The sequence below is a fragment of the Oncorhynchus keta genome, unplaced genomic scaffold (genome assembly GCF_023373465.1).
Source record: "Oncorhynchus keta strain PuntledgeMale-10-30-2019 unplaced genomic scaffold, Oket_V2 Un_scaffold_630_pilon_pilon, whole genome shotgun sequence".
NCBI lineage: Eukaryota > Metazoa > Chordata > Actinopteri > Salmoniformes > Salmonidae > Oncorhynchus > Oncorhynchus keta.
The window spans coordinates 205,001-214,976 of NW_026290978.1; the positions used below are offsets into that span (position 1 = coordinate 205,001).

At 44.5% G+C, this 9,976-nt stretch overlaps 1 protein-coding gene across 1 annotated transcript in view; it reads right to left on the reverse strand.

Annotated features, from left to right (window-relative positions):
- The window catches only part of LOC127929264 (plexin-A4-like), an 89,500-nt gene extending 83,089 nt beyond the window's left edge, over positions 1 to 6,411 (reverse strand). The window contains exon 1 of the mRNA XM_052517224.1: positions 5,743 to 6,411. The gene's annotated coding sequence lies outside the window, so the exon portion shown is untranslated. The remainder of the gene's footprint in view (positions 1 to 5,742) is intronic.
- Between the last annotated feature and the right edge of the window lie 3,565 nt (positions 6,412 to 9,976).

The window sequence follows — 9,976 nt, forward strand, 5'->3', positions numbered from 1 at the left end:
TGGGAACTAAATGTTTCCCCTTGAGATGGGCTGCCCACTGTGATGGGAGGAATGAGGTGCGATCAAATCAAATCAAATTGTATTTGTCACATGCGCCGAACACAACAGATGTTGTGAAATGTTTACAGACGAGCTGGGATAGCACACACACACACAGGATGGAATACACACACAACACACACACACACACACACACACACAGGATGGAATACACACACACACACACATGCACAGGATGGAATACATACAAACTCACATACACACACACACACACACACACACACACACACACACACAGGATGGAATACACACACACACACACACACACACACAGGATGGAATACATACACACACACACAGGATGGAATACATACACACACACATACACACACACATACACACTCCTCCTACCCTCTGCCAGCTGTTCCAGTTAACCTGCCATCCATGGCCAGACACAAAGGCAACCACTTATTCCCTCGAAGGTACATAGTGGAGCTGAGCCACAGATGAACAGCAATACATTTGTGTGTCTTTAGTTGTATTTTTGTATACATGTAAGTCTGTAATGTCTACATGCTAATGTTCTAAATGTATGTCAATTATCAATTATTTTTGTTTGTAATGTATTTTTCATTATGTATTGGCAGTGGTGTAAAGTACTTAAGTAAAAACACTTTAAAGTACTACTTAAGTAGTTTTTGGGGGTATCTGTACTTTACTATTTATATTTTTGACAACTTTTACTTTTACTTCAATACATTCTGTAGACTGTAGCCTTCAAGCTCCTTGACCCTGTTCTGACCCCTTACTGCAGCCTCCAGTCTCCCTGGCCCTGCTCTGACCCCTTACTGCAGCCTCCAATCTCCCTGGCCCTGCTCTGACCCCTTACTGCAGCCTCCAGCCTCCCTGGCCCTGTTCTGACCCCTTACTGTAGCCTCCAGACTCCCTGGCCCTGTTCTGACCCCTTACTGTAGCCTCCAGTCTCCCTGGCCCTGTTCGACCCCTTTACAGCAGTTCTCAGTCTCCCTCGCCCTGTTCTGACCCCTTACAGCAGTTCTCAGTCCCCCTGGCCCTGTTCTGACCCCTTACTGTAGCCTCCAGTCCCCCTGGCCCTGTCCTGACCCCTTACAGCAGTTCTCAGTCTCCCTGGCCCTGTTCTGACCCCTTACTGCAGCCTCCAGTCTCCCTGGCCCTGTTCTGACCTCTTACAGCAGTTCTCAGTCTCCCTGGCCCTGTTCTGACCCCTTACTGTAGCCTCCAGTCTCCCTGGCCCTGTTCTGACCCCTTACTGTAGCCTCCAGTCTCCCTGGCCCTTCTCTGACCCCTTACAGCAGTTCTCAGTCTCCCTGGCCCTGTTCTGACCCCTTACTGTAGCCTCCAGTTCTCCCTGGCCCTGTTCTGACCCCTTACTGTAGCCTCAGTCTCCCTGGCCCTGTTCTGACCCCTTACTGTAGCCTCAGTCTCCATGGCCCTGTTCTGACCCCTTACAGCAGTTCTCAGTCTCCCTGGCCCTGTTCTGACCCCTTACTGTAGCCTCAGTCTCCCTGGCCCTGTTCTGACCCCTTACAGCAGTTCTCAGTCTCCATGGCCCTGTTCTGACCCCTTACAGCAGTTCTCAGTCTCCCTGGCCCTGTTCTGACCCCTTACTGTAGCCTCAGTCTCCCTGGCCCTGCTCTGACCCCTTACAGCAGTTCTCAGTCTCCATGGCCCTGCTCTGACCCCTTACAGCAGTTCTCAGTCTCCCTGGCCCTGTTCTGACACCTTACAGCAGTTCTCAGTCTCCCTGGCCCTGTTCTGACCCCTTCCAGCAGTTCTCAGTACCCAGGCCCTGTTCTGACCCCTTACAGCAGTTCTCAGTCTCCATGGCCCTGCTCTGACCCCTTACAGCAGTTCTCAGTCTCCCTGGCCCTGTTCTGACACCTTACAGCAGCCTCAGTCTCCCTGGCCCTGTTCTGACCCCTTACAGCAGTTCTCAGTCTCCATGGCCCTGCTCTGACCCCTTACAGCAGTTCTCAGTCTCCCTGGCCCTATTCTGACACCTTACAGCAGTTCTCAGTCTCCCTGGCCTGTTCTGACCCCTTACAGCAGTTCTCAGTCTCCCTGGCCCTGTTCTGACCCCTTACAGCAGTTCTCAGTCTCCATGGCCCCGCTCTGTGAAGAGCTCCCTCTCTCTAGGCACACTCTGCCCAGCATGGTCATCCATTGAATGGAGCCTAACACTATTCACTAATAAAGCCCCGAAATACATATCCAATCCTTATACCATTTCAGAGGGATCTGAAGGGAACATATAGGCTAGAGTCAATGGATGGATAATGTATAGGAAATAATGTAGGAATGCATATATAGTGGATTGGAAATAGTGTAATAATATATACCTACTATAGTGTAATAATGTATACATACTATAGTGTATAAGCTATAGTGTAATAATGTATACATATTATAGTGTGTAGACTATAGTGTAATAATGGATACATACTATAGTGTATAAGCTATAGTGTAATAATGTATACATATTATAGTGGATTGACTATAGTGTAATAATGTATACATACTATAGTGTGTAGACTATAGTGTAATAATGTATACATACTATAGTGTATAAACTATAGTGTAATAATGTATACATACTATAGTGTATAGGCTATAGTGTACTAATGTATACATACTATAGTGTGTAGACTTTAGTGTGGTGTGACTGAGTTGAACAGAGCTACTGCTATAGTCAGTTACGCATTCTGTATAGGCTAGTGTAGCAGCTGCTGCTGGCAATGGAGGGAGTGAGAGAGAGAGAGAGAGAGAGAGAGAGAGAGAGAGAGAGAGAGAGAGACAGAGAGAGAGAGAGAGAGAGAGAGAGAGAGAGAGAGAGAGAGAGAGAGAGAGAGAGAGAGAGAGAGGGAGAGAGAGAGAGAGAGAGAGGAGGGAGAGAGAGAGAGACAGACAGAGAGAGAGAGAGAGGGAGAGAGAGAGAGAGAGGGAGCGAGGGAGAGGAGGGAGAGAGAGAGAGATTCTGTAAAGCTGCATTATGAGTCAAGGACCTACATCCCTCTATACAGCAGGAGAGAGCGCTATGCTTTCTAAGGTCTAAAGAGATAGTGGTGTGGCAGTGACTGGATATTAAATAGACACTCTTCCAGGTTGCCTACTACACGTCCCAGTGGCTGTCTGGCTGCTGTGTAGACTGGTCTATAACCACAGACTAATAAAGAAAGCTTTCAGCTTCTCTGTGATGCTGGTGCTCCCATAACTACTGAGCTGCTGAACGCAGGATCACCTCTCTACTGACTATAAAGCCTACTCAACACAGGATCACCTCTCCCCCTACTGACTATAAAGCCTACTCAACACAGGATCACCTCTCCCCCTACTGACTATAAAGCCTACTCAACACAGGATCACCTCTCCCCCTACTGACTATAAAGCCTACTCAACACAGGATCACCTCTCCCCCTACTGACTATAAAGCCTACTGACACAGGATCACCTCTCCCCTACTGACTATGACTATAAAGATCACCTCAACACAGGATCACCTCCCCTACTGACTATAAAGCCTACTCAACACAGGATCACCTCTCCCCTACTGACTATAAAGCCTACTCAACACAGGACTCTCACTGACTATAAAGCCTCAACCCTACTGACTATAAAGCCTACTCAACACAGGATCACCTCTCCCCCTACTGACTATAAAGCCTACTCAACACAGGATCACCTCTCCCTCTACTGACACAGGATCACCTCTCCCCTACTGACTAGGATCACCTCTCCCCCTACTGACTATAAAGCCTACTCAACACAGGATCACCTCTCCCCTACTGACTATAAAGCCTACTGACTATAAAGCCTACAACACAGGATCACCTCTCCCCCTACTGACTATAAAGCCTACTCAACACAGGATCACCTCTCCCCCTACTGACTATAAAGCCTACTCAACACAGGATCACCTCTCCCCCTACTGACTATAAAGCCTACTCAACACAGGATCACCTCTCCCCCTACTGACTATAAAGCCTACTCAACACAGGATCACCTCTCCCCCTACTGACTATAAAGCCTACTCAACACAGGATCACCTCTCCCCCTACTGACTATAAAGCCTACTCAACACAGGATCACCTCTCCCCTACTGACTATAAAGCCTACTCAACACAGGATCACCTCTCCCCCTACTGACTATAAAGCCTACTCAACACAGGATCACCTCTCCCCCTACTGACTATAAAGCCTACTCAACACAGGATCACCTCTCCCCCTACTGACTATAAAGCCTACTCAACACAGGATCACCTCTCCCCCTACTGACTATGAAGCCTACTGGCACAAGCTCTATATGAGCCATAAGGGTTACAGCATTTTAGCCTGATTCTTTACACATATTGTACAGCGTTACCCCCAAGCAGCCCAGTGTTTGAAGCTAAATATTGAAGATATTCTATATGTATAACAAATGTATTATGTCCTTGAACAATTGATACAGCCTACAGTAATGAATTGCTATACATGTATTCCAGTTGTGTGGCATGTTGTTCTGTGAAGAAGAGGATTGGATCAAAGACGTTGTCATGACAATTTAACAGTGAGGTTAAATGACTTTTTGACTTAAAGCTACCGTTGCTCACTATCCGTGCAGTCGGACACAGGCGTGCCCTAATAGCATTTATGTAATAGCCTATATCGTATAAGGCTGCACATGGACATTTATAGAGTGATTTCAAATACTCTATAATAGCCTTCTCTCTATATATAGTTATTTTATTTGTATTTTTACTATATACTGGAAAATCAAAGAGTGAATGGGAAAACCAACATCACTTGACCAGACAAGCTACGGATCTCCCTTCCCAACCCCAAAACCATATCGGTCATGTACCTAGACCTGGGGCACTTGAGTGGAGACGTGCGACGCACAGCAATGCAGCCCACAGCTTATCATCGGCGACGCTTTCCAGCTACGGAGACAGGAGATGTGCCATTTGAGGTTACAATAAACGTTTCATGATGCAACGTGCGCTTTCCACGAGTTACAGACCGCATGAAAACAGAGACGCCGTGCACAAGCTACGCGGTGACTCTCTGAGAGGTATCATATGAAACATCTAGTCCTACACAGTGGGATGTGAATTATTGGATGTCATTGCGCTAGGATATATCAACGAGACGAGAGAGTGGTGGGGAAATATCCACCTCTTGTTGTGCAATAGGATGTCACATAACATACTGCAGAGCCGACTGTTGTACCAAGGTGGACAAATGTCTCTTAACACACTGCGAAATTCTGCCACCCCATAGGCTACATTCACTAATATCCCTTGGTCAATATCACTTTACCTACAGAGTTCAGCGCGGGCAGACGCGCGTACGCGTTTGGGCAAGTAAATGCTCAAAATGAATGAAGCAGTACACATGCTCTAAAGCGTTAAACGGCAGAAAAATGCACCACAACTGCACATAGAAAAGCATCAACAATAAATGACGCAATCTTATTCTATATCAGAGTGGCGATGGTGGGAAAATTGTAAAAGGTAATAAATAAAAAAAACTGAGATCCCAAACCCGCAAGAGAAGGATGGTGCAGTGTTCTCCGCGCGGCATGGCTATACGGCAGAGAACAGGTATACACGCCTTTACCTGGTGCAGAGGCATCCGCGCCCCAATTCTTCAAAAAAGAAAACGATAAAGACCAAAAAATAATAGTCCCGTTAAATGACCACCCTGTGACAAGCCTGTCCTTACCTGTAATCGCTGCGGATATCAGTTTACAGCCGCAGTCGCATTGACACTGCGGTAACAGGCACGTTCCGATGAATCCCAACTCCTTTACTTCCAAATTACAACGAGATGCGTAAAAAGAACCACCTTTTGGTATCCTAATCCACAGGGCTGTGATGCTTCTTTATGAATTGGTCCGTTCTAAATCCTCTGCAGCGACGTGTTAGTCAAAAGCATGAGAATCCAGCGCGAAAGGAAATAGCAGCAGGATCCCAACAACACTTCCGATCAGCGAGTGCCTCTCCAGCCACTATGCCGCTCCGAGTGGACTCAGACCCGGCGGGATCGCAACACCTCCCATCCCAAACGCAGACGCACTTATGCCTTGAAAATCGCTGCACTGTAGGATTCCGCAAGAGGCTGTGTGTGTCGCGCTGTAGATCAGTGCGATGCTCCCATCTGAAAGGCGTTGTGTGATGCTGCGACGAGAGGGGATAAGAGAGAGAGAGGGTGCTTTTCGAGTTTGCAGGTTCCGAGCTGACAACTGAGTAACTGGGCAGGGATTTGAGTGTATGGCGCTATGCCGGGGCGCAAGGAGCGACTGTCTTGTTTTACCAAGCCTTCTGACTCGCCCGCAGTGACATCTCGGATCGAGGGCTGTGATTGGGCTAATTGTAAAATTTCACTGGCAGCAATCACATCCGCGCAGCTCACATGATGAATGAGAGGCATATGCTGAAGCCCGCAGCCAGAGAATGTATTTCTATGTTTATGTAATGCATTCATTCCAGCGTGAAGGGGATTTGGCTATGCCAAAGGGAATACACATGAATACAATACTGCGGGTGAAATGATCATCGGATTTAAATATCTAATCAGAGCATCATTTGAAGATGGAGATTAGGGAAATTAAATATAATTAAGACACTTGCTCTGTGTCGAGGGATTATCTTATTTTGTCGTTGATTATTTTTTAAAGTTTCTAACAGCTAATCAAGATATTTGGCTTTCCGTTGGTATTATGATATTTACGAATGCCTATGCAATGACATTTAAAACTAGAAACACCTTTTCAGTAAGACATTCACAAATATAATGGTATTTACTTACATTCCTAATTTGCCTTACCAATTAGGCATAATAGTCACATTTTCAAGTCAACAAGCCAGATTGAGTTAGATCTACAGACAAGGGGTATGAGGGTAATACAAAGGGTAATATGATTCACAAAACAGTGAATGATTATTTTCTATGGTTATGTTTTATAGATGAGAAATAATTTGATTGCAGTTATGTTATCACAGGCAAAAGGGCAATTGAAGTTAAATAGCCTACCATAATAGTAAGCAAGTGTTAGGCCTACACCACACAATCCATGATTAAAATTCACGACTGACATTCTTTCTTATCTGCAGCCTACTCTACTTTACATCCTGCATACCTGACTGGGCAAGTTAAGAAAGCTGCAACCGTGCTGCAGCTACTCTTCTGACCCTGGGGGTTTTGTCTAGAAGGGATACAGCTTATGTCAAAATTGACTTTTCTTAGCAGGTTTAGAAAAACTTAAGCGGCAGGTTTTGATAATTAACGCAGCAGGTTAGGATACTTAGGTTAGGGTTAGGTAAAATGCAAAAAAACGAATAAGCAACTTTTGACGTCAATTTTATAAAAGCTGTATACCATCTAGACATGGCCCTCCCTGTGCTGCTCTCCGTTGGCAAGGGCACTGCGCTTTGAAAACCTGCATCATAGCTCCACCTGCAGGCAAATCAAGAACTGCAGCTGGTTTTCTGTCACTGCCCCATGCATTGTGAACCAAACCTTGATTTTTGTCGTTTCAAACCTTGCCATGTAGGTGTTAGACAGATAGGTGACATTTCTAAGCACAATTTGAAGTGAACTGTATTGTCTTGTTTGAGATAGAGAGATAGCCAGAGTTAAGAAAATAACACAACAAAAGCAAAACAGCCTACCAACCTGACCTGTACCTGGTGTCCCAGTGGCTTGCCATTATTGGTCAAAAGCAGGGCTGGCTCGAGCCTTTTGGTGTCCCGAAGCAAGATTTGGTCTAAGCAAGATTTGGTGAGAGGGGTGGGCCTCCCCACCCTGATTTTGATGGGTAGCAACCTCACCGCAAAATATTTTAGTGGCCCCTCTCTTGATGGTGGAAAGAAAGTGTTACATTTTACAAGTTCATTTCCTGCAATTCTACACATTTTGCCAGGCGGTGTAGAGAAAATGTTGCGGTTTTAAAGCAAGTTTTCTGCAATTCTACATATTTTTCCACAGGGCAGAGAATTTTCTTGAAGTTTAACATCTCATTTCCTGAAATTCTACAATTTGTTTGTAGTGATTTATGTCGTATTAATATGATATCTGAGTTAGAATGCAATAACACAATCAATGGGAGCACCCTGAAGGTCAGAGCCCCTGGGCACTTGACCAGACAATAGGTATTTGGTAATGATTATTACTAAGTTGTCGCAATTTTCTTTATTGAGACATGTGTAATGGAAACAACAGAGATATTTTCTAAAGATATACGTTATTATCAGGCTAACTTTCTTTATTGAGACAAATGGTGATGGAAAAAGTGTTTTTCGAATAAAGGATGATTGCCAAATCATTTTGAAGGTATGTGTCTCATGTAACTAACTGTTAAGCTCCACTCCACGTTTTATTCTAAATGCCTACTGCAGCGTTCCCCATTTTCATTGTTGGACATAAAAGACAAAACAAACACCAGTAAATCAGCTCCAAGTGATTTCAATTATGGTAATATGTTCCCAACTCTTCCCACAGATAATAGAAAGGCCATTGATGATGTACAGATGTAAACAAGCTGTCAATTTGCATTCTACAAATGATTTTCAATGATGTTCTGGCCCCTAAACCATCCAATGAAGAAACATGTGTCCAGGGGCTGAATCTAGTGGATGATCCCTGGCCTACTCCTTGCAAAATAGTTTTTAAACTGTAAAAATACATTTGCTTTGCAGGACAAGGATTGTCTTGACTTGCAAGAATGCTTGTATTTCTTCGCCTTGCTTTTCTGGTTGTCTGATGCAAGTTTCATCCTCCAGTTATTTCAGCTCTACAGGAGTGCATGTTTCACCAGGGCAAGGACCGTGGCGATACGTTGGCACATGCAAAGTATTAGAATACAGCAAATATTAGTCAATTATTCCATACTATTCATGCTAGCTTTCACAAGCTACCTGAAACATGAAAAAGATAGGTGGGAGACCATACCGTCTGTCGCCAAGTTTTATGCGCAATTAGCCTAAATGGGTAATAGAAATACTTCAACTACTTCCTTTTTATAGGACACTGTTGTTTTTGTTGTTGTTGGTGTGACTTCATTACATCCAGCTGATATCATTACATCCAGCTGACTTCATTACATCCAGCTGACTTCATTACATCCATCTGACATCATTACATCCAGCTGACTTCATTACATCCAGCTGACATCATTACATCCAGCTGACTTCATTACATCCAGCTGACATCATTACATCCAGCTGACTTCATTACATCCAGCTGACATCATTACATCCAGCTGACTTCATTACATCCAGCTGACTTCATTACATCCAGCTGACTTCATTACATCCAGCTGACTTCATTACATCCAGCTGACATCATTACATCCAGCTGACTTCATTACATCCAGCTGACATCATTACATCCAGCTGATATCATTACATCCAGCTGACATCATTACATCCAGCTGACTTCATTACATCCATGACTTCATTACATCCAGCTGACATCATTACATCCAGCTGACTTCATTACATCCAGCTGACTTCATTACATCCAGCTGACTCATTACAACCACTGACGTCATTACATCCAGCTGACTTCATTACATCCAGCTGACTTCATTACATCCAGCTGACATCATTACATCCAGCTGACTCCAGCTCATTACATCCAGCTGACTTCATTACATCCAGCTGACTTCATTACATCCAGCTGACTTCATTACATCCAGCTGACTTCATTACATCCAGACTACATTACCAGCTGACTTCATTACATCCAGCTGACTTCATTACATCCAGCTGACTTCATTACATCCAGACTCATTACTTCCACTGACTTCATTACATCCAGCTGACTTCATTACATCCAGCTGACCTCATTACATCCAGCTGACTTCATTACATCCAGCTGACTTCATTACATCCAGCTGACTTCATTACATCCAGCTGACTTCATTACATCCAGCTGACTTCATTACTTCCAGCTG